The sequence below is a fragment of the Muntiacus reevesi genome, chromosome 1 (genome assembly GCF_963930625.1).
Source record: "Muntiacus reevesi chromosome 1, mMunRee1.1, whole genome shotgun sequence".
NCBI classification, from domain to species: Eukaryota; Metazoa; Chordata; class Mammalia; order Artiodactyla; family Cervidae; genus Muntiacus; species Muntiacus reevesi.
This window is the reverse complement of record NC_089249.1, coordinates 172996628-173020946: the sequence shown is the minus strand read 5'-3', so window position 1 is coordinate 173020946 and position 24319 is coordinate 172996628. Positions and strand designations below refer to the sequence as shown.

Genomic DNA, 24319 nt, shown 5'->3' with positions numbered 1-24319 from the left:
TGCCAGTGCAAGAGACTTAGGAGTCTCAGGTTCGATCCCTGGTTTGGGAAGATGCTCTGGAGGAGGGCAGGGCAGCCCACTCCAGTATTCTTGCCTGGATAGTTCAGTGGACAGAGGAGCCTGGCGGGCTACAGTCCATGGGGTTGCACAGAGTCGGCCATGACCTAGTTACTTAGCACGCACACGTGAGGAACTATAACAACATGGCCCTCAGCAGACCTGCAGATCTTTTTGATGTGAGTCCCGTGTGTGGTCAGGTGTTACAGTGGAAGCCCTCCAGGTCACTCACAACCCTCCTGTGTTTGTAAACTCTAGTCCTCCTAAAGTGCTTTCACATCCTGTCTGCCTTTGCTCTCAGAGGTATTTATTCATTTTCAGGCAAAAATACTGAGGTTATTACTCACCCATCCATGTATTAAGTCAACATTTATTGAGCATTTACTTGTGCTTACAGCGAAATTAGAGAGAAAACAGACACGGGAAGCAAAGGAAAAGCACAGATATTTACAAAAAAGAATTGGTGGTGTTGAAGAAATGATTCCTCAGTGATCACAGACACTGAGTTTCCGGGGCTGCAGAGCTGGCCTTACAAGCAGGTGCCCCTGGGGGCCCGGACCTCGGTGGATTCTCTGTACTTGGCTTCCTGTTCTTGTTTCCAGAACCTGATTTAGTTACTGCCCTGGCAGACCCAAGTTAACTAGACTCACAGCGACTGATGTATAAACACAGTGCTGCTGTATCTGTCAATCAGGGGAGATGTGATTACTGAAAGGATGATGTCTCAGCTTATGGGGTTGGTTCTTCTGCAGGCTGGTCACGAGGGCATCTGGATGACAGATGCGGCTCTGTCCAGAACAGAATTGAAACAAGACCGGTGTGGGGATGTGGAAGCTCTCTCACCCCCTCCTAGCTAAAGTTCTGAGAATGATTAGGCAGGCTTCCCTCACCCCCCTCACACCCTGGTGTGGCTCAGATGGTAAAGAATCTGCCTGCAACACAAGAGACCTGGGTTTGATTCTTGGGTCAGGAAGATCCCCTGGAGGAGGGCATGGCAACCCACTCCGGTATTCTTGCCTGGAGAATCCCATGGACAGAGGAGGTTGGTGGGCTACCATTCATGGGGTTGCAGAGAGTAGGATACAACTGAATGACTAACACTGTCACCTTCACCCTCACCCCCTGGCAAGCCTGGCACGACTCTGCCCATGTTTGAGCCCAGATTTCTACACCTGACCAACAGATTTCTTCCTCTGACACAGCCTGAAACAATTCATCAGGTTTCTGTTGCATGACTTAAAAACTTTGCTTCCCCAGCACCACTCCTAGCTGGGGTCTGATGTGTCCCCCCACCCACCCTCTGCTCAGTTCAGGGAATCCTCCAAGCTGGTTGACTCAGCGACTGGTGATAACCAGTGTGTGGATTCGACCAGCTCGACTCCAGGTTTTCAGGGAACCATGTCAACGCAGCCCCGAGTTCCGGCTACAGATGGACACGTGGGGTCATCTGTTACACACGGTGTTGTCACTGGCTTTCCGAAATGAACAATTGATCCTCAGGAGGGGAGAAACTGGGTGCTTTATTACAGTACTTTCTCTGCTCTTTTTCTCTGCCATGGGTGGGCCTCTAGGGCTTTGTCTGAATGCCTTGTTCCAGAATGGCAGCTCATCAACAAGAAAAGATTCATGGACTGAGAGGGAACAAGCATGCATCTTCAGACAGACGCTGGGGCCAGCCTGCTCTGGAGGTGACAGTATGTTACCCGGAGAACACTTGTCCTTGTTTACGTCACATCCTTCTGGGACCCGGCCGCTGAAGAATACCTGCCACTATTCCCAGATCCCGGTAGCATGGTTCTCAGGAAGGCTTCGTGCTACAAGGAAATTCACATCTGATTAACGATCAGTTTCTGCCGGAGACAGGCAGCCCCTGCAACCTGGCTGTAGTGGTCTGTGCAGAAAAGGGCACATTTTCAAATGCTCTTTCACAAATGTATTTCACTCAAAGCTCATAATCACCCCCAAGGGCAGATAAAAGTATGCGTTGCATGTGAGAAAATAAGGCACCGTGACTAAATAAAAGCTTGCCCAAGGTCATTCTACAGCTGAGACGAGAGCCTGAACATCCATCTTGGGAGCCAGGCTTCTTGAATGTCCTGGGGATTGCTCTGCAAGTTCTACAGTCTGCCTGACTTTGACCTAAAGTGGAGTGCAAGAGCAGAAACAAATGGAATTTGCTTGGTCCACCGCGGTCTTGCTGCTGGTTGGAAAATATTTGCTGGAGGGGGCTGTGAATGGGAGATGGGGACGACGGGGTGTTCATGGACACCATTAAAATTCTGTGTCTTGGCAAAGTTATTAAACTTGTGAAATTTGCACAGCCTTCAGCAGATGTATATGGAGATCTGGCCCTTCTTATGTCAACACTGGGTCCTAAGAAAACTTAAAAAATGGGGATGCAGGTTGTAAATTGGCCTGGAGAAAAGTCAGCCAAGGATCCTCAGGACAGAGGCTTCATGTTCTCCTTCTGGGGCAAATGGGCCAGGGCCTGCCTCTGACCTTCTTTGGCCTCACGCAGAGGGTTTATAGTTGACTCCAGGCCCTGAGTGGTCCCCTGCAGACCCGATTTTCTGTGCAGTTGAGAGCTGAACTTGATGGCTCGGCAGTAAAGCGTCTGCCTGCAATGCATGAGACTCAGGTTGGATCCCTGGGTCGGGAAGATCCCCTGGAGGAGGAAAAGGCAATGCACTCCATACTCTTGCCCCGAGAATTTCTTGGACAGCGGAGCCTGGCAGGCTACAGTCCATGGGGTCACGAAGAGTTGAACACTTTGGTGAGTGGCTTTCCTGCTATTTCACGTGGGGAGGGCGCCATCTGGCCCTGAGCCTGTTTTCAAGGACTCTCAGGATGGGGAAACAATAATTCCATCCACTCAGCTCTGATTCTCGTGCCTCTGTGGCCCCACAGCTGAGCCCTCATGGCTCTGAAGCCCTGTGCCTGTGTATGTGGACATGGGGTGGGGGAGAAGGAGGGCCCCAGGGGGGCAGGTGTTTTACGCTGATATAATTTTGTTTTTACTACCCCAGCACCACTACCGAAGTTCAGTTCTGTCACTCAATTGTGTGCGACTCTTTGTGACCCCATGCACACCAGGCCTTCCTGTCCATCACCAACTCCGGGAACTTGCTCAAACTCATGTCCATTGAGTCGGTGATGCCATCCAACCTTCTCATCCTCTGTTGTCCCCTTCTCCTCCTGCCCTCAATCTTTCTCCCAGCATCCGGGTCTTTTCCAATGTGTCAGTTCTTCAAATCAGATGGTCAAAGTGTTGGAGTTTCAGCTTCAGTGTCAGCATCATCTGCATCACCACCGAAAGCAATCTATTAATAATTGCAATTTTCCTGTGGCTCTTTTACCCTCAAAATATATCTCACTGGAGGGTACACAGAGTAAACCTTTCAGTAATCACTTGAATTCGCTGTTACTTTTCTCTGTGGTTAAGCTATCAATTTGATCTATCGTTAGAGTCATCTGTCTCGGCTTGTAGTCAATTGCATTTGATCCCAATTACAAAAGCCCAGAAAAATAGAAGACAGTTACTTTATATAAAACATGTACATAGAACCACAAAGAAAAATTTTACTCAGGAAAGAAAGTCAATTTCAATTAAACAGAAAATATTTCTCAAGAGATTTACTAACACAGGCTGACCAAACTTATGTGCTTTTCTACCACTTTTTAAAAGATGTATTTATTTATTTTGTTATTTTTTGGCTGTGATGGGTCTTCTTTGCTGCGCCCAGGCTTCCTCTAGTTGCAGTGAGCGGAGGCTACTCTTTCTCATCGCGGTGGCTCCCTTGTCGCGGAGCACAGGCTCTAGGGAGTGTGGGCTTCAGTAGTTGTGGCTCCCAGGCTCACAGTAGTAGTGTGCATGGGCCTGGTTGCTCCTTAGCATATGGGATCTTCCTGGACCAAGGATCGAAATGATGCCCCTTGCATTGCAAGGCAGATTCTTAACCACTGGACCGCCAGAGAAGCCCCTCCATCACTGTTCTTTTGAGCTATCTTTGGAGATGTGGAAACTTCCTAGGTAGTCACACAATGAACAAGGGCAAAGATGAGTTTGAGATGCAGGGGTAAGTCCTAAAAGATGATCATGGACCAACCAAGAAAGGAAAAATACTGCCTGCAGAAGGAATACACAAACACTTAGTAGTCTCAATGGATGCAAAATAATATAAAATAAACCCAGGTATGCACCAGACATTGACTGGCCAGACATTTTTTTGACTTAATACCTTCTGTATTAAGGTATAGAAGTAACCAACAATACAGGGTCACAGCAAATATGCTGTTGCCTCGTTTCTTGTGGAGACGCTGCTACCTTTTGACTCACAAATTGTTCTGATCAAAATTTGGCAGCTCAGTGACTACATAACATCTTTATTTTCCCAAAGTATAATACATAAGCTTAATTAAAATCCAATTCTCAAGTGATTCATAAATTCTGTCATTTTCAAACTTTGTGATCTGAATTAGGCTGACCTCCCCCCAAGAGCTACTGTACGTATAACAAGGAAATTAAAATGTCAGATGTGAGTGAAATATGCTCTTCTGCCTTAATAAACAACTGGATACATGCACGCTGTGAATTCAAATCCATTCCCCTGTGCGTCTTCAAGTTACCTAGCAAGACCACGATTCATCATCCTGGGTTTCCCTGGAAACCATTGATAAGATTTCAAAACACTTCAAAACAATATAACCCTTCTCTGGAGATGTTTTCTTGGTTGCCTAGGAAACCTGTCTCTTGTTTTGGCTCGAGAGTGGATGGAATGATATTCCTATGCCAGGAGCAAAATGGTATCTGAAAATTCCTGAAAGGTGGGTTGGCCCCAAGCATGAGGGTCCTTAGATGCTTCCATCACTCTGCTCCCGCCCGTGGATTCAGTCCACTCTCCTCCTGTTAGGGGCCCTCCTATCCAAGACAGGAGGGCTGCCTGCTCCAAAGTCCACCACCCTCATTCCTCACCATCTTCCCTCACAGCTGGAGACGTCAACCTTTGGAAAATGTGTAGGTGATTCAGTGTGTTGTTTTCCTGGCTTTCCTGCTGTTATCTTGGTTTCTTACTGTTAGCCAGATAATTCATAGAAACTGAGTCTGCAAAACCAGGTTCCACCCTCCCCTCTTGCTCCAGCCCAGAAAGTTGTGGTTGTGGGCAGGGGGTCTGGGGTGGGAGGCAGGAAGTGGTTAATGGCACAGGGAGGAAGTGATTACTGGTGTGGAGAGCAGAGATATCCATCAGAGCCTCATCGGGCAGTCCCTTCCAGCCAGGGTTTGGACCCTGCTCCCAGCTCCCCAGGGAGCAGAGGGGGCATAGAGCCAAGGTCAAGGTCAGCTTCTTCCTCTGGTCTGATCAGAAAGTGCCTCCAGGCTGGGTGGTGGTGGGTGGTGGGGAGAGTGTCCCATAAAGACAAGGGGGCAGATGGAAGGAACTGTGCGGAGACCTGAATGGCCGTGTGCATCCAGGGGTGGATGTGACCAGGCAGTGGGCCAGGATGGGCTGAGACCAGAAGTTCAGGAGTCCAACCTCCACTGACGGGAGGCTCCCTAGGGCAGGGGTGGGAGGAGGGGCCCAGGAGGAATGTTCCAGGAGGGGCTGGAAGCATCTGTGTCCAGCCACAGGGTGAAAAGCCTCCCCACAAACACATAAATCCACTTTTTTAGAGAAAGCACAGCACTTCTTAGGAAAGTTAAACCTGTCTCTCAGGCTCAGTTTGAGTGATGAGTTTGACTCAGGGTGAAGCTTGACTCCCAGGTACCCCGGCCCTGTCTGAAGGCAGCAGCAGGCCCATGGTGCCTGGGAGGGCAGAGGACAGCTTTGGGAGCCTGGCTGGCCCTGGGCAAACAAGGTGACCGGACACCGCTGAGTCCTCAAGAGACGCAGGCAGGCGGTGGGGGACCTGGGGACAGTCATGGAGGAGAGGGGGCTTGCCTGAAGCCTGAAGTCAGGTGCCCTGTTTCTGACCCTTGAGAAGGAAGGAAGACTTTCCAGGAGCGGTGTGATGGGGGAGTTGGAGGCCCAGTGTCCAGAGCTCAGTGTTCGAAAGGGGGAGATACAGGTGGGTCCCAGCAGGTATGGAGAGCCTTGGGGCCCCTCTGTGGACAGCTGACGGAGCCCTCAAACCCAGTGGTGGCTTCACAGCTGCCGAATATGCCCCCCTTGGAAACATGGGGGAGTTTCCCACCTTCAGGAGAAGGGGGTTGAAGGGAGGATTCGGAGGAATCGCAGGCCGGTGGTGGGGACAGCTGGCGTTGGGTTTTTCACATCCTGCAGAGGGGTCAGGACTGCTGGGTGCGCGGGCCGGTGTGTAAGGGAAACTCAGGGTCCCAGTGAACCCAGGCACCCGCGCCCCTCTTACTAAGGACCACAAGTTGTCGGGCGGGGACAAGGCTCCTTCACAGACAGGGCTGATGCTCCGCACGTGGAAGGAGACTCGGTTTGCTCTCCCAGCTCCCTCCCCGCTCCTCAGGGATGTCAGTCCTGAATAGCCCTTCATTCCACGTAATCAGTGTTTCCAGCTACGGGGTTATCCCCATTGGCGAATAAGCTAAACACACACACACCAACAGCCACAGCCTGGCAACCTTACCGGCTCCTCTGGCTGTTCCTTGTTTTTTCCTGCCCTTCGACACTCAGTCCTGAAAGAGCCGTCTTGACTGCTTTCTGCCCGTTCTCTGCTCCCAGCTCCACACGCTCCTTCTGTGCTCATTTGAGCCCCATATGCCCAGAGCTGAATTAATCACGGTCCTCGATGCCTGCTCTAACCATCACGGTGGCTCCATGGGTGACCCACGCTGGCTTATTTACTCGTTAGTCACCCTTAAGCACCTTTGGACTCACCACCCGAATTGAAAGCTGGCATACTGACAGTGACCTTCCTGTTGCCACATGGTTTTCCCTGCTTGCCCGTCCTGCTCCTGGCTCCTGCTCCCAGAGGCTGATCATCACCCTGAACCCTGAGTCCGTCTTTCCCCAGCTTTCCTTCATGTGTAGCTTTACCACCTGGCTGGGTAATAATGAGCAGGTCATTTCTCCCATTGACCAGCATGAGGTCACATCTTTGCTAAGGCCCCTGGGCTGCAGTGAATGCTCCTGTGCAAGTGTCCTGCTGCACAATCTCTAGGGCTCACCTCTCTTCTTTCTAAACTACTGTATCCAGAACTATTTTCCATGCACACATATCTTCCTTCCTCGGGAAATGCATGCAATAGCATGTCCTGTTTCTACCATCCTCAGGTAAAGTGGTCGCAAAGTCCACTTCCTGGATGCGGCCCTTAACCTCTAACTTCCTAGTAAGGAAGTCATACAGTAGCATGACTCGTGGCTGATGCAAACGATCCCACCATTAGCATGGTGATGGCATAACTTCCTGCAAATTCAGATTTGTGTCCCCTTTACATTTTTATCATCAACCCCATGGATTATACAGTCCATGGAATTCTCCAGGCCAGAATATTGGAGTGGGTGACCTTTCCCTTCTCCAGGGGATCTTCCCAACCCAGGGATTGAACTCAGGTCTCCTGCATGGCAGGTGGATTCTTTACCAGCTGAGCCATCAGGGAAGCCCAAGAATACTGGAGTGGGTAGCCTATCCCTTCTCCAGGGGATCTTCCCGACTGAGGTCTCCTGCATTGCAGGTGGATTCTTTACCAACTGAGCTATCAGGGAAGCCCTCACAGATAATTGAAGAGTAGTAAATGGAAATTCAGCAAATAAATAAAGCAAATGGCTAAATAGGCATCTTTCAACCCCCTCAACTGTGTGGCTCTTCAAACCCTCCATGGGTTTTCTCTTTGGCTTGTTTTCACAGATCTGTAGAGGCCGACTATGTTTTGTTAATAAGTAATTGAAAGGTGCTCCCTCTCTTTAAAAAGGACAGGAAGCGTGCAGTACTTCTCCAGGCATAACATATGGCAGATGAAAAAGAGGGATGACATCAGGGAGACGAAAGGCTCTCCACCCATGTGTGGAGACCGAGGAGCAGTGCCCCAGCTATTTTGCTAAAGAACAAAACTCCCCGAAAAGTCGAGGTGGAAAACAGCATCATCATTCGTGTGGATTTTGTGGGTCAGGAATTGAGGCAGGTTAATAGGGAAGGCTCGTTGCTATTTCACCATGTGACTGGGATCTTCTGGATGCTTCTGCACTCACACGTGCCTTGAAGGCTGGGGTTTGACCAGAACTGTCCCCATGGCCTCTCATGTGACTTGGACTTTATACAAGCATGGCAACCTCGTAGGACTCCTTATGTGGCAGTCAGGATGTCAAGAGTCTTTGGGAAGTCGCAGATGCTAGGGGGCCCCTCCTGTCCTGGCTTCAGACTTCACACAGCATCACTTGCCTGCACTCTGCAGGGTGAGGCAGTTACAGTCCTTGTAGCTTCAAGGGGAGGGTGCAGAGAATGCAGAGCAGGCTGGGAGGAGGGACCAGGTGTCATTTAAAACTAGAGATAGCAAAGGAAGGAACCTTGGTCTCAAAGGGCAGCTCTACTGTTCTGAGAGTCCCAGGAAAGAGCAGAGTGGGATAGAATTGGGGGTGCTGGGAGCCCCACCTGGGGAGCTCTGAAGACTTCGCGCCTTGATGACATTCTCCCAAAACATGAGAGCTGGGCGGCTCCACAGCATCCTTAATCCAGCCAGGCAGGGAGAAGGCCTGACTGTCCTGACTCAAAACTGCTGAACAGTCCATGATTCATGCTCTTCAAATGTCCTAACCACTGTGGTCCAGGCTTGGCAACCCCTTCCCGAGTAAGATAAAATGAGTTGAGAGTTCACTGGACTAAATGCATTCTAATGAGAAAGAACGCCATGAAGTTAAAAGACACTTGCTCCTTGGTAGAAAAGCTATGACAAAGCTAGACAGGATGTTAAAAAGCAGAGACATCACTTTGTCAACAAAGGTCCATATAGTCAAAACTATGGTTTTTCCAGTAGTCATATATGGATGTGAGAGTTGAACCATAGAGAAGAGGGCCAAAGAATTAATGCTTTCAAATTGCATTGCTGAAGAAGATTCTTGAGAGACCCTTGATTTGCAAGGAGGCCAAACCAGTCAATCCTAAAGGAAATCAACCCTGAATATTCATTGGAAGGACTGATGCTGAAGCTTTAATAATATTTTGGCCACCTGATGCAAAGATCCGACTCATTGGAAAAAATTGTGATGCTGGGAAAGATTGAAGGCAAAAGGGGAAGGGTGTGGCAGAGGATGAGATGATTCAGTAGCACCACCGACTCAGTGGATATGAGTTTGAGCAAACTCTGGGTGATGGTGAAGGACAGGGAAGCCTGGCAGGATGCAGTTCATGGAATTGCAAAGAGTCAGACATGACTGAGTGACTGAACAAAAACAACAACAAGAAAGAAGAGACTTTGACAACTCTAGTGAAAGAGTGCTTGGGATCCACTGGCTTTTTGGCAGGAGAGAAGAAAGAAGGCTGAGAACCTGGCAGAGGGGAAATGGAGGAAGGAGGCGTCCAGTGGCTTTGATGGAGCCGTGGGGCCAGGAGCTAAGTGAGGTGACAGTTTCTTAATAGTTAAGGTAGGAATGAAGGGCTCTATGTGGATATCCTGAAGATAAAATAAGCATCTTATTTGAGTGACTAGTAGGAGAATTGTGTGTCCTTCACTTTTCTGACATTTAAGATGTGGTTTCCCCTTGGGGATCTTTTAAAGAGACATTCTGGGGCCTGGAGCCAAGCAGGGACCAGATCCTGCCTTCACAACACTCTGGACTCACCCTTCTCCGTGCGTGTGTAAACATCAGTGCTACCATGGCCACTAGTGGGGATCCACCCGTGTGTCCCTCATCATTCCAAAGGGGACTCTGCATTGGAATCCCCTCAACCAGTAGAGGACAGAAACTGGTAAAAAGAAAAAAAGCAAAATGCACTCAACTCCAAAAGAGGTTGTTGATGAGGACCTGCAGCTCAGGGGGGCTTGTAATGGAGGGAAATGGAGACACCTGCCCTGAAGGGGTTCAACACACGCTGGGGCTGGAGATCGGGGTGGCAACAGTCACAACAGAGCTCCTCAAGTCTTTCTTTCCTACAAAGTTCCTTGGGGGGTTTTCAACATTTTTCACAAAGATGCCTGGATTACTAAGAAGAATTTTTACATTGCTTTCCTTTGAAAAAAATCTTTTGGAAAAACATTCTTTTGGTAGCAGCACATTGTACCTCTGAGAGTACTGACCCCTGTTTATTGGGGTCAGGGCTCCCGTGGGCCAGACTGACTTGCACTCATCCCGGGATTCAGACAGACTTGGGCATGTGTCTGCGACCTCTGGGCTGACGCCACCAAGATCATATTTGCTGAGAGACTCTGGAACTTCCTGGAAGATAAGTCATCTGAAGAAGAAGGAGAAAGGAAGAGAACAGGGCGACCAACAGCTAACTCCAGAGGGGAGGGGCCTCTGTGATTCAGAATGGTGTGTTCCACAAACTATCCACAGCCCAGGCCACAGAGACTCATGCCTGGGTCTTAGGAAGAGGTTCTGGAAATGAAAAAGTGAGTAGGAATGAGTAGACTTAGTGTTTCACTAAATTTCTCCCGTTTTGCAGTGTGGACCATGGTAGGGAAAGGATGTGCAGTCTGGGGGCTTTTTAGGCTGTCCATCAGTGAGCTGGAATCAGGGACCAACATCTCATATCTCCCTATGGCCCAGAATGTGGAGATTGTTCCAAGGAGCTGTGCATGGAATGGTTTCTGCATCAAGCAGTCCTGAGGGCCTGAGAAGAAGGCCAAGACAAGGAATAGACCAGAGATGATCAAGACTCAGCGAGGAGACCTGAAAAGGTAGGGAGAGGAATCACAGAGGAATCCCTTGACTTGAAAAATAAGCAACAAATAACACTGACCAATTAAAACAGAAGGCTCTCATTTCTCAGTTATGACATTGGCAAGGATTTTTTAAAATTATTATTCTAAGGGACATCTAAAACTGTTAGGTGAAAAGCTGGTAGGCTGACAATGGCTGATCCCACTCATCTGTCTTAATGTTGCCAAAAGTGGGATTGCCAGGCATCAGCTACCCACTGGAGCTCTGCAATAGGCGGGTTACAGCCCCATCAGTGAAGCATCATCATGGAGGGATTGAACTTGAACCCAGTCGAGCCTCTAGGCCTACTTGCCCGTTCATAGTTAATGTGAAGCTGAGAAGAAATTTAAATGATGCCCAATGAGTCAGCCAGCCAAAGCCAGAAGTGCGCCATTCTGTTGGGCAAATGACCTGGAAAATGATTAGATTGTTTCTAACAAATCACTGGCATGGAAAAAAACAGAAGAGGAGGCAGACTGTTAAGATTACAAAAGAATTAAGAGTCACATTATCTGAAAGCAGAGAGTAGAGCAAATGAACCCTAAAGGCACTTCTGAGACAATCAGGAAAAATTGTAGATTGGTTATCAGGCAACATAAAGAGATTATTGCTAATCTTTTGGGTGTAATATGGTGTTATGTGTGTGTGTTTAAACTTTGATCACTTATTTCTTAAAATGAACACTGGAATATTTAGAAGTGAAATTATATGATATCTGAGATTTGTTTTCAGTACTCCAGATTTTTTTTTTTTTTTAAGTGTTCAGAGGGCAAATGAAACACAAAGTAGAATCTGGGTAAATGCTGGAAATGAATGACAAGCCCTGGAAGATCATCACCCTCTTCTCTACACTCTAGTGAATGTTTGAGATATTTTCATATTTAAAGATAAAAAGAAATGGTTCCTCTGAATTTGCAAAGGTGTGGAGACTTTTTAATTTCATATTTGTGTTATCCAGCTTACTTATCTGTTTCCTTTTTTTTTTTTTTTTCATTTATTTTTATTAGTTGGAGGCTAATTACTTTACAATATTGTAGTGGTTTTTGTCATACATTGACATGAATCAGTGGTGGGTCATTTCCTTTGGTTTTATCTTCTATTTCTCTCTTCTTTATGTTCTTATTTTCCTTAACAAGCTTAAGCATATTTATAAAAAGTTTTAAAGTCCTTCTCTGCTAATCCCATCGTTTCTCCATTATCTGCACCATTTCTGTGCAGAACTCTATTCTGGTGATGTCTCATATTTTCTTTTTTTTTTTTAATCTTTAAATTTTTTTTTTTTTTTTAAATTTTTCAGTGGGTTTTGTCATACATTGATATGAATCAGCCATAGAGTTAACACGTATTCCCCATCCCGGTCCCCCATCCCACCTCCCTCTCCACCCAATTCCTCTGGGTCTTCCCAGCCCACCAGGCCCAAGCACTTGACTCATGCATCCCACCTGGGCTGGTGGTCTGTTTCACCACAGATAATATACATGCTGTTCTTTCGAAACATCTCACCCTCACCTTCTCCCACAGAGTTCATTTCTCCATTATCTGCACCATTTCTGTGCAGAACTCTATTCTGGCGATGTCTCATATTTTCTTTTACCTTTGTTTGTCTAGTAAATTTTGATTGGATATTGGACATTATGACTATTGAATGTCCAGATTTTTTTTTTTTTTTTTCCTTTGGCCTTCCTTTCAGTGGTATTGCAAGGTTTTCTTTTTGGCAGGCAGTTAAATTATTTTTTAATCAGATTGCTGTTTTTGAGTCTTGTTGTTAAGTGTTTAGTAGACAGGCTTACTCCTGGGCTGTTTTTATCTATGACTAACGCATGACCTTTCTGAGTTTTTTTCTGAACGTCCTGTACGTTTAGTGAGTTCTCTCCACTTGAGTGGTTGGGACTATGTGAGCTCTAGAAATGGTTAACCTTACAAATCCCCTAATAGTCATTCTTTCCCTGACCTTGGAGAGTTGGTTGTATGTTTGCACAATATAATTTCCCCCCAGAGACTCAAGGACATTGAAGGAGACCTCCCAAAGAGCATTTTTCCCCCCTGTGTGGTTCATTCTACTCCAGTACTCTGCTCCATAAATGTTGGCTTCCTTGGCCTCTCTGAATTCCAATTCCTAATGCTCAAGTCAATGAAACATCCATGACTTGCTTGGGTTCCCCCTCTCTCTGCTGTGATCCAGAAAGTGCCTCCCAGTAGAAATCTGGGGCCATGGGGGCAGTCACCTCATTTGTTTTCCTTCTCTCAAAATCATGCACTGACAATCCCATTCACCATTGCAACAAAAGGAATTAAATATGTAGGAATAAACTTACCTAAGGAGACAAAAGAACTGTACACAGAAAATTATAAGACACTAATGAAAGAAATCAAAGATGACATAAGCAGATGGAGATAGTCCATGTTCCTGGGTAGGAAGAATCAATATTGTGAAAATGACTACACTACCAAACACAATCTACAGATTCAACATGATCCCTATCAAATTACCAAAGGCATTTCTCATAGAACTAAAACAAAAAATGTCACAGTTCATATGGAAACACAAAAGACCCTGAATAGCCAAAGCAGTCTTGAGAAAGAAGAATGGAGCTGGAGAAACCAACCTTCCTGACTTCAGATTATACTACAAAGCCACAGTCATCAAGACAGTATGGCACAAAAACAGAAATACAAACCAGTGGAACAAGATAGAAAGCTCAGAAACAAACCCATACACCTATGAATACCTTATTTTTGACAAAGGAGGCAAGAATATACAATGGGACAAAGACAGCCTCTTCAATAAATGGTCCTGGGAAAACTGGACAGCTACATGTAAAAGAATGAAATTAGAACACTTCCTAACACCATACACAAAGATAAACTCAAAATGGATTAAAGACCTAAATGTAAGACCAGAAATTATAAAACTCTTACAGGAAAACATAGGCAGAACACTCGATGACAAAAATCAAAGCAAAATCCTCTATGACCCACCACCTAGAGTAATGGAAATAAAAACAAAAGTAAACAAGTGGGACCTGATTAAACTTAAAAGCTTTTGCACAACAAAGGAAACTGTAAACAATGGGAAAAGACAACCCTCAGAATAGGAGAAAATAACAACAAATGAAACAACTGACAAAGGATTAATTTCCAAAATATGCAAGCTGCTCATACAGCTCAATGCTAGAAAAATAAAAACCCAATCAAAAAATGGAAAAAAAGGCTTAGATTTTTCTCCAAAGAAGACATATAGATGGCTAACAAACGCATGAAAAGATGCTCAACATCCCTCATTATTAGAGAAATGCAAATCAAAACTACAATGAGATATCACCTCACATCCGTCAGAATGGCCATCATCAAAAAGTCTACAAACAATAAATGCTGGATAGGGTGTGGAGAAAAGGGAATGCTCTTGCCCTGTTGGTGGAAATGTAAATTGATACAGCTACTATAGAAGATGATATGGAGATTCTTTAAAACACTAGGTATAAAACCACCATATGACCTAGCAATCCCACTCCTAGACATATACCCTGAGGAAACCAAAGCTGAAAAAGACCAATATAACCCATTGTTCATTGAGCACTATTTACACTAGCTAGAACATGGAAGCAACCTAGCTGTCCATCAATCAACAGGCAAATGGATAAAGAAGCTACGGTACATCTGCACAATGGGATATTACTCAGAATATATAGAATATATTCTGAATATATTCAGAATATATAGAATATATAGAATAAAAAGAAACGTATTTGAGTCAGTTCTGATGAGGTGGATGAATCTAGAACCTATTAATCAGAATGAAGTGAGTCAGAAAGGGAAAGATAAATATCGTATTCTAACACACATAAATGGAATCTAGAAAAATAGCACTGAAGATTTATTTACAGGGCAGCAATGGAGGAACAGACATAGAGAAGCGACTTATGGCCATGGGGAGAGGGGAGGAGAGGGTGAGATATATGGAGAGAGTAACATGGAGACTTACATTACTGTGTGTAAAATAGATTGCCAATGGGAATTGGCTGTATGGCTCAGGAAACTCAAACAGGGGCTCTGTGTCAACCTAGAGGGGTGGGATGGGGACGGAAATGGGAGGGAGGCTCAAAAGGGAGGTGGGTATATGTTTACCTATGGCTGATTCATGTTGAGATTTGACAGAAAACAACAAAATTCTGTAAAGCAATTATTATTCAATTAAAAAAATAACTTAAAAAAAATGCACTGACACTCTGACTCTGCTCCAGTGTCTGAAAACTGCTGTTTCCTGTATCTTTGTCCAATTTTCTCATTGTTTATGGTGGGCAGGCAAGTTCAGATCTGGTTATACCCTGTAGCTAGAAACAAGTCCAACTTTATCATTTCTTTTTAAAAAAAATGATCTAACCCACTTAGAAGCTTCTTCTAGGACATGAACCAAGGCAGAAATGAGATCTAGACCATAGGTTCAGCACTGTGGGGAGGTGAGAGGGAGGTTCAGGAGGGAGGGGATGTGTGTATACGTGTAGCTGGGTCACTCGGCGTACAGCAGAAACCAACAGACAATTGTGCAGCCACTAAATGCCAATGAGAAAAATCATGATCAGTGTTTTATGGCCAGTATGAGGGCCACCGAAGCGAAGAAGTGACCATGACTCATTACTTCTTCATTATCTTTGCAGGGAGGGAAAAAGAAAAGGTGGAAACAGCGAACAGTAAACCAGAATAGGAGAGGGAACCAGTTTCTTTAGGCCTGAAAGACTTTCAAAGGAATTCGATCCTTAGAATGAATAATGAACAAGCTCCCTAGTTAAAAACAAAAACAGAGACAGACGTATCCTTGCTCCCCGGCCACAGACCAATAGTAAGTCCAGCGGACCTGATCTACTACCCACACATAATAGTAATCGGATTCAATATGTTGTAAACTTGCATTGATCTTCCCGGCACACACAGACAGCTTCGAATTTCTCATAACAGTACTTAAGTGGAGAGGTGTTGGTACAAAACCACTTTTATTAAGAGTGTGAATTCAAAACAAATGAGCCTGTTCAAGAGCAGTCAACAGGGACAGAGAGGATGAGCAGTGACATCCCGCACATTTTCTCTTTAGGAAACTCTCCCCATCCCCCCTCTCTAAGTCCTTGGGTCCAGGGCAAACCAGGCTTCTCTAAGAGTTGGGGGTGTGGTGGATGTGGCAGAGATCACATCAGATCTTCCAGGATGGAAGTGGGTTTTCTAGAATGCAGTTCAGCCCAGAAGGACACTGGCCAGCTTCTGCCACTCAGTCAATGGATATAGCTGTTTCTCCAGCATTTTGAGCCAACCTCCTCTTGGATTTACACTTAAACATGAAGAACCAAATATCTCCCCCGATGTGAGGTTCAGGTTGACTTCACAGAGGTCACGCATGTTGTGTGTTTCTTCCCTTAACATGGGATGTGCATGTATTAATATAACTCAGGAGGAAAGAGCAGCAATGGAAAATATTTGCTGCAAGCAATGGCCAGTTATTGTCATTTAGTCCCTAAGCGGTGTTCAACTCTTTGCAACCCCACAGACTGTAGCCAGCCAGGCTCTATGGGATTCTCTAAGCAAGAATACTGGAGCCAATTGCCATTTCCTTCTCCAGGGAATCTTCTCCAAATCAAAGATCAAACCCTCATCCCCTGCATCAGCAGGTAGATTTTTTTTACCACTGAACCCCCAGGCAAGCCCAAGAAGGCTGGCAAGAGCAGTTAAAAGTCCAGCGTTTGCACAGAAGACTGAAAGCAGCTTCAGTCAAGCTCCTGTCTATGGCAGCCCTTCATTTTGACAAAACTGATCTATAAAGCCACAGGTAATGGGATTCGAACCAGACGCCTGCAGGCAATTTTCAGAAACCTACCATGCATTCAGATCTCTGAGTATAAAAAGATTTTTTTTAACAAAATATGATGGCAGTTTTGTTCCTTTAAGCCACTCTAAGCACGATGGAAGACGTTGCTTGAGAGTGACATTAAACAAGGGGAAGGCGCAGAGGCAAGGAAGCCGGCTGAATTCTAGCGCTCAGGCTGGCGTTGACCGGCTGTCTGCATTTGGATAGAAACAAAGCACCCAGCAAAGTTCATTCCGGGTTTGGCTCCAGTTTTGAGCTCAGGGCTGTCAGACCAGAGTGTCTGTGTGAGAATTTGGGGGGCTCATCAATGTGATGCCTGCCTCCCTAGCAAGCTTCTCTCCTCCCCTCCCTTCTTCCTCCATAAGCGTTTATGGTGCAGCCAGGGATGCAGTGGTGAGCAGAACCCAGAGTCTCATAGGGAAGGCAGAGGTCAAGGAGGCAATCACATAAAGATGATTCTTAAACTGAGCTTCCCTTGTGGCTCAGCGGGTGAAGAATCCACCTGCACTACAGCAGACACTGGAGAGGTGGGTTGGATCCCTGGGTCGGGAAGATCCCCTAGAGAAGGCAATGGCAACCCACTCCAGGATCCTTTAAAGGACCCGACCAAGGCCAGGATGAAAGAGCATCCCTAAGACGTGCTGGGGAGGAAGCTCGCTGGGGGCTGGGCAGGAAGGAGGCGATGGAGGGAGCCGAAAGAGGGGACACCCCTCCCCACTGTGTGTGTGCCCCGAGGGATCAGGGAACTGAAAGCAGCTTCCAGCTGTGATTTTTCGGGTCTCAGATGTGACCTTCCTGTTCATCTTTAGCTCAAAGAGATCTCCTCTATGGTGTGGTCCTTTGCAGGCTGACAAGATATTAGTCTGGTCCTCCCAAGCCTGTCCAGATAAGGGGATTCTGGCTGCTTATCAGGGTGACCCCAGCACCTTGAGGAGGGGTTGTGCCAGACACCCAGTACATATTTGTGGGCTGACTTCAAGACAGCCCTTACAGCTCCTACATTTTTTACGGAGTAACTCTTTCATTTTGTATGCAGCTCCCACAGGGACATTTTAAAAGATTCACAAGCTGTCGTAGAATGCTCCAAAATGCTCTAAAGAATCAGACTACATGAAATCCATCTCTTTAAAATATTTTAGAGCTGTGATAAACAAAGAATTTTTATGTTTAAGAAACAAGGATAGATTTATCCTCAGGAACTAAACGAAAAGACTGATAATTCCGCAAATTATAGACTTTTGAATCACCCCTACAGTTATACCTTTGGGTGATTAGGAAACAGAAATCAAAGGGACTTTTGGGAGATTTTTAAAAATACCGTCATGTGTAACCAGGAAAGAGAACCTATGATCTGAATTCCCTCTCAAGTAGTCACTCTAAAACATTGAGCAAATATCCACGTATTTTGAGTTTTCTCTTTTGGAGGCAAAGAAAACATTACTCTTTCTTAAGCTTTGGGTATTTCTGTGAGGATATTATACTCAAGGTTTTTTTCCTCGTGTATTAAATCTTCATCTAACTGATCTACCATGTTTAGGACAACCCTTATATTGTCATAAACAGGAGGGGAAACTTTAAAATACAAGGTTTTCACATTAAAATTTGGAGTTCATGTGAAGAAAGTGGAAGCTTTTTAAGTGCTTTTGAATTCACACTCATACTTAGATTCTGCGGAGAGGCTACCATTAAGTAGAGGGTGCTTGACCTTTGGAGAAATACCACACTGCAAACATTTCTTAGCAAACATTCTAAAAGGGAAGGCCATGTAGCCAGAGCTTTCCTGGCAGCTTGATGAGTGCAGCTTGAACTGTTGGACTGTTTGGATCACAGGGAGGGGGCTGGGCTGTGGCGGGTGTGATCATAGGAGGGGCTCTTATCCTCCGGAGAGACTGCTCTTAGTTAGAATACACAGTAATAGTAATGTCAACGTTTTAGACGCTCGGCCATGTCTGACTCTTTGCAACCCCATGGTCTGTGGCCCACCAGGCTCCTCTGTCCATGGGATTCTCCAGGCAAGAATACTAGAGTAGGTAGTCATGCCCTCCTCCAGGGGATCTCCCTGACCCAGGGATCAAATCTGGGTCTCCCACATTGCAGGCAGATTCTTTACAGTCTGAGCCACCAGGGAAGTCCCAGTAATGTCGATGTTGCTTCTTTAAACTTGAATTCTTTGTTATTGTCTGGACAGTCACTCTCTGTACATCTGGACCTCTGTTTGGTCATTTACATCTCATCACTTCTATCTGCCACTTTTCTGCCAACCAAATGCTTCTCTGGTGACCCACCTCACTGCCTGCCTGCCCCAGGCTTCCGGCCCTAGTTGGGAGAAACCCACCCTTGCTGGCTGGTAACTGGTGGTGTCTAGAATGAGAGCTCAGAGAAGAGGCTTCCTTGTTTATTTTTCAGAGTGAGGAATGTGAGCCAGGCTCATAGAATCTTTTGTTGATAATGGGGGTGCCCTGGAGAGGGTGCAGAATTGGAACTTTGGGTGAATTAGGCACAGGTGGCTGCTCTATTTATTCTTTTCTGGTAGGTCACTTCAGTTAAGTCACTCAGTCGTGTCCGACTCTTTGCGACCCCATGGACAGCAGCATACCAGGCTTCCCAGTCCATCACCAACTCCCAGAGATTGCTCAAATCCATGTCCATCGAGTCAGTGATGCCATCCAACTATCTCATCCTCTGTCATCCCCTTCTCTTCCCACCTTCAATCTTTCCCAGCATCATGGTCTTTTCCAATGAGTCAGCTCTCCACATCAGGTGGCCAAAGTATTGGAGTTTCAGCTTCAGCATCAGTCCTTCCAACGAATGTTCAGGACTGATTTCCTTTGGGACGGACTGGTTGGATCTCCTTGCAGTCCAAGGGACTCTCAAGAGTCTTTTTCCAACACCACAGCTCAAAAGCATCAATTCTTTGGCACTCAGCTTTCTTTATAGTCCAATTCTCACATCCTGATCTGGTAGACCACAACTCATCTGGTAGGTCATTTTTATTAAAATGCATTTTTCATTCAACTTAAAAACTCGCTAAATTCATAAACCTTCAACTTACTGCTGTATGTCAATCGTATCTCAGTTAAGTTGAAGAAGAAACACAGCTTGTTTTATTTTTGTATTTTTTATTTATTTAAAAATTTTTATTTTGGGCTGCTTTGGGTCTTTCTGCAGTTGCAGCAAGCGGGGGTTACTCTTTGTTACTGTGGGTGGGCTTCTCGTGGCAGTGGCTTCTCGTGTTGCGGAGCACAGCTCTAGGTGAACTGGCTTCAGAGCTGTGGCTCTTGGGCTTAGTTGCTCTGAGGCAGCTGGAATCTTCCCAGACCAGGGTTCGAACCCGTGTCCCTTGCACTGGCAGGCAGATTCTTAACCACTGGACCACTAAGGAAATCCCAGCTTGCTTTCATCAGGAATGTTTTACCACATCCCAAGTTGTGCCATGCACTTTTGTGGAAGTTATACTTGAATAGTTTAAAATCGAGTGTTACTCAGCTTTGATTTTAATGGTACCAGTGGAAGCAAGTCTACAATCACAGCCCTTGGCTGTAGTTTCACAGAGAAGGTTTTAGGGTTTCATGTCCAATTAACCAAATAATCCATCCTTGCCAGCTCATGGTGGTAAAATAGGTTCAAACACACGTGTGCCCGTGCACATGTGGGGCTTCCATTTGGGGCTACACACCTGGCGCTGGCCCCTATTCGTCCATCCTCACAGAATGTCTAGTTGGTTTATGGTTACAGGACAACCAGCTAGTGAACAGACTGCTCCCCTTATGGCTGGGGAGCGAGGTGTCACACAGGTTCATGGATCCCCCAAAGTTGAGGATCGTGGGGGGGGGGGGGGCGGGCAGTGAAATGCAGTGGAATTCCACTGAATGTAGTTATCAGAAAGTTCTTGCTTCCCTTACTAAAAGAGACAGACAACTGGTAGACCCCATGCCCTTTGCTCTCTCCCCCTCTTGCCACCTGGAAGATGGACCTGGTACCCAGAGATGTGCCACAAAGCCATAGAGTAAGGAGGGCTGTGCAGGGAGGTGGAAGGCCGGTTCTCTGAGCAGGCGCATCAGCCCCAGAATAAGCACTCAGCCTGGGCAACTGGTCAGATGAGATAAATAAACTCCTTCCTTGACACAGTGCTCTCGCCCAGGTTTCTGTTGCATTTGGCCCAATGCAGTCCTGGCAGACTGGTAGAATGATGGATGTCACGGATGTGATACACACAAGATACAGTTGTGAAAACCTCCAGGCAGGGTGTGTGCTGGGCCCTGGTGGGCTGCGTTTGACCACGGCCAGTGCGTGGGCCCCTCCCGCTATGTGTTCCCCTGATACTCATGAATGCCCTGAATAGGAGAATTTTTTATATGGACATCACCATTTTTTCATATCCTCTAGGGTAGTGGTTGTTGAACTTTGGGGGATTGTGAACATGTGTGAGTACCTAATAAAAAAAAATACTCTGGGACTTCACAGGTGGTCCAGTGACTAAGACTCTGTGCTCCCAATGCAGGGGGCCTGGGTTCGATCCCTGGTCAGGGAACTAGATCCCACATGCTGCAACTGAAGAAGATCCTGCATGCCACAACCAAGATCCAAGATCTCGAGTGCCCAAAGATCTAAGATCTCGAGTGTCCACAACTAAGATCCGGTGCAGCCAAATAAATAAATAAAAATAAATGTTAAAAAAGCAAACTCTATACATCTTCCTTGGAAGATAAACAGACCAAAGTAAAGAAAAAATTAGCACACCATTTGAGGGTTTCAGAGAAAGTCCTAAAATGCATCTGGGGGCGCTGGCTGCAAGCATTCTGTTCCAACAGCCAAATCAATTTTGATGATCTGCCTCCACAGGCCCACTGTGCTAATCAACAGTATGCAAATTAGGTACTTGTATGATTTTTTGATTTTGCAAATTGGGGTATTCGTTCTAATCCCTGGATGCCTACTAATTCTAAATTACTCTCATTTCATGAATCATTATCTGTACCATATAGAATTATGAAAATATCACTGGTGCAGAGCAGGAAATCAAATGGCACAAAAAGGTGTGCGTTCACGCTAAGTCGCTGCAGTTGTGTCTGACTCTTTTCGACCCTATGGACTCTAGGCTCCCCTGTCCATGCGATTCTCCAGGCAAGAATACTGGAGTGGTTTACCTTGCCCTCCTCCAGGGGATCTTCCTGACCCAGGGATCAAACCCACGTCTCTTTTGTCTCCTGCATTGGCAGGAGGGTTCTTTACCACTAGTGCCACTGGGAAGCCTGGCACAAAAAGCTCCACAAGGAAAACTGAGTCCTTCCCCAGGTTGCCAGGCCCCAGTAGCCCCATGACCACACTTCCTGAGTGTCGTGCCAGGAAGGCTTTTCGTGTGAGTTCTGTAAATGGGAGATTTTACAGTCACTGTTAAATTTTTTTTTTTTTTAACTTACTAGATCTTGGAGATCCTTTCATATCAATTACTATAGGTCTGCCTTTTCCTTTTAGAGGTGGAAGAGTATTCCATCTTGTAAACATACTGTAACTTATTTAACCACCCCAGTATCAATGGGCATTTCTGTAGAGGAAAATTTTAAAATCACTCTCACTTCAGCAGGCTCTTTGCAGTCTCCATATCAGCCACTGAATATGTAAAGGGAATATAAACCAATTACATCTTTTTAAGCAAAGGAAATTAAAACAACAAGCGAATTACAAAACCTCTCTCCACTTCTCATTGTCTTCATGTAAAACTTGCTGAACTCAGAAATACAATGCTTGCTCTTTACCACTTTAAATCATGCAAGTCTCCATTTCTTCCTCTTAGAAAAACATCACCTGGGTATGGCAGGAATGGGGTCCAGCAAGCACCTTGGAGCCAGACTGTCTGGGTCTCAATCTCGGCTCCACACTTCGTAGCTGTGTGAACTTGGGAAAGTTATTTAACCTCTCTGTGCCTCATGTTCTCGTCTGTAAATGTGGATAATAATTTTACCGATCTCACAGATGTGTCAAGAGGATCAAATGAGTTGAAATCTCTAAAGTTTTAGGATGGTGACACACAGAGAAAGTACTGAGTAAGTGTTGGCTTTTCCTAGTCTGGGTGGCCTTGGAATAAAATGACGGTCAGTGGCTTCTGTCGTGGCATTGCTGCCCAAGGTGAGGAATGCCTGGAGGCTGTCTTAGAAGCCTCTGGGCCCCTGGTGCAGGGACCCTCACACACATGCTCATGCACTCAGGCACACTTATGCACACACAAGAACACTCTGTGCACACCGCCCCGGCACACCTGAGGTCTGCTACATGTCACAAACAGAAAATGGAGTCGCTCTTTACTCGGGTATTAATGTTGGAATGCAAAACCAGTTTATTTCTGTTTTGATGGTTTGAGATATACTGTCCCTGGCATCCTGACACTAACCATTAAGACATCGCTATGTATTTTGCACAAACCTAATATTTGAAAAATGGTGACTGTCTCCCTGGTCCTGGAAAAACACATAAATCTCCAAGGTCTGTGTAAATTATTTCTAACTAGGTCAAGCGCCCTGAGTCTCTCAGTACAGATTCAGCACCTTTTCTGTATTGAATTTCTCAACTCATCCGTCACATAGAAAAAGTGATAATTAGAAATATGTAAAGGTGTTTTGAGAAAAGACTTGCAGAACAGGAGACTGATTTTCCAAGGAGATTTTTAACACGTAATTGTTTTCCCACTAATTCACCAGCTGCACAAAGAATACACGTTCGTAGGGGACTTCCGTAAACACACATGAGGTTACATTTGTGTGTTTCAGTATTACGTGTTGTTAAGCTGACTTTTCAGCAGGGATTTTACTATCAATTAATTCTTCATTCTGCAGATGTGGATCTGAACCAGGCTGAGGGTCAAAAATGAAAGTGACAGTTCTCCAGACCTTTTCTCTTCTAGACAAGGAGGACACTCTGATTCCTGAGTTGCTAGGCAACCGCCCGCCTGCTCTGCCCAGGTGTCAGGTGCCGGGCCCGGGAGGCCGGTGACACCAGGACGGCCCACCTGAGGCTGCGGGTCTTGGCTGAGTGTGCCCACGACTGCTAGTCTCACCTAGGTGTGAGCGTCCACGCTGCGGGCGTGAACTGATTTTATACTAAGCGTGTAGAAAAAGTGCGCCCACGTGTGAAAAATAAAGCAAACACTTTTTTTTTTTTTTTGCCCTAGTGTGAGCTTCAGCTGAGTTGAACATATGTAATGTGGGAAGACCAGGGAACTCAAACAGGTAAAGATAGAACTTTCTAGAAAGAAATCCAAAAGTGGACTCGTCACAATCTTCAATTTGTTTGATTTTTTAAAATCAGTACAATTGCATGCAAGGCTACTCGAACACTGGTACCTGGCCGCCATTCTCCCAGGGGAATCGGTCGGCAGTGGTCACTGGAAGTTGTTCATTCACAGGGCGTTCATCCAAGAACATACGGAGTGTGAGTTGCTCGAGTGTGACCTGGGTGCAGGAGCATCTTCGTTGTTCAGTTTACAGTCTGGGCACAACAAGCAAATACGCAGCTCTGACAGACAGATTCGGGGTTTATTGTGGTAAGGCTGGAGGGCTGGCATGCGGGCTTGTGTTTTCTGGGTTCCATGGAC

At 45.9% G+C, this 24319-nt stretch overlaps 1 long non-coding RNA gene across 1 annotated transcript; it reads right to left on the bottom strand.

Annotated features, from left to right (window-relative positions):
- Positions 1 to 414: 414 nt before the first annotated feature.
- On the bottom strand, positions 415 to 6897 carry LOC136154884 (uncharacterized). Its single transcript, XR_010660594.1, has 3 exons — positions 6652 to 6897; positions 3223 to 3355; positions 415 to 1871 (listed from the first exon to the last, which is right to left on the bottom strand). It is a non-coding gene; the product is annotated as an uncharacterized lncRNA (long non-coding RNA).
- Positions 6898 to 24319: the final 17422 nt, after the last annotated feature.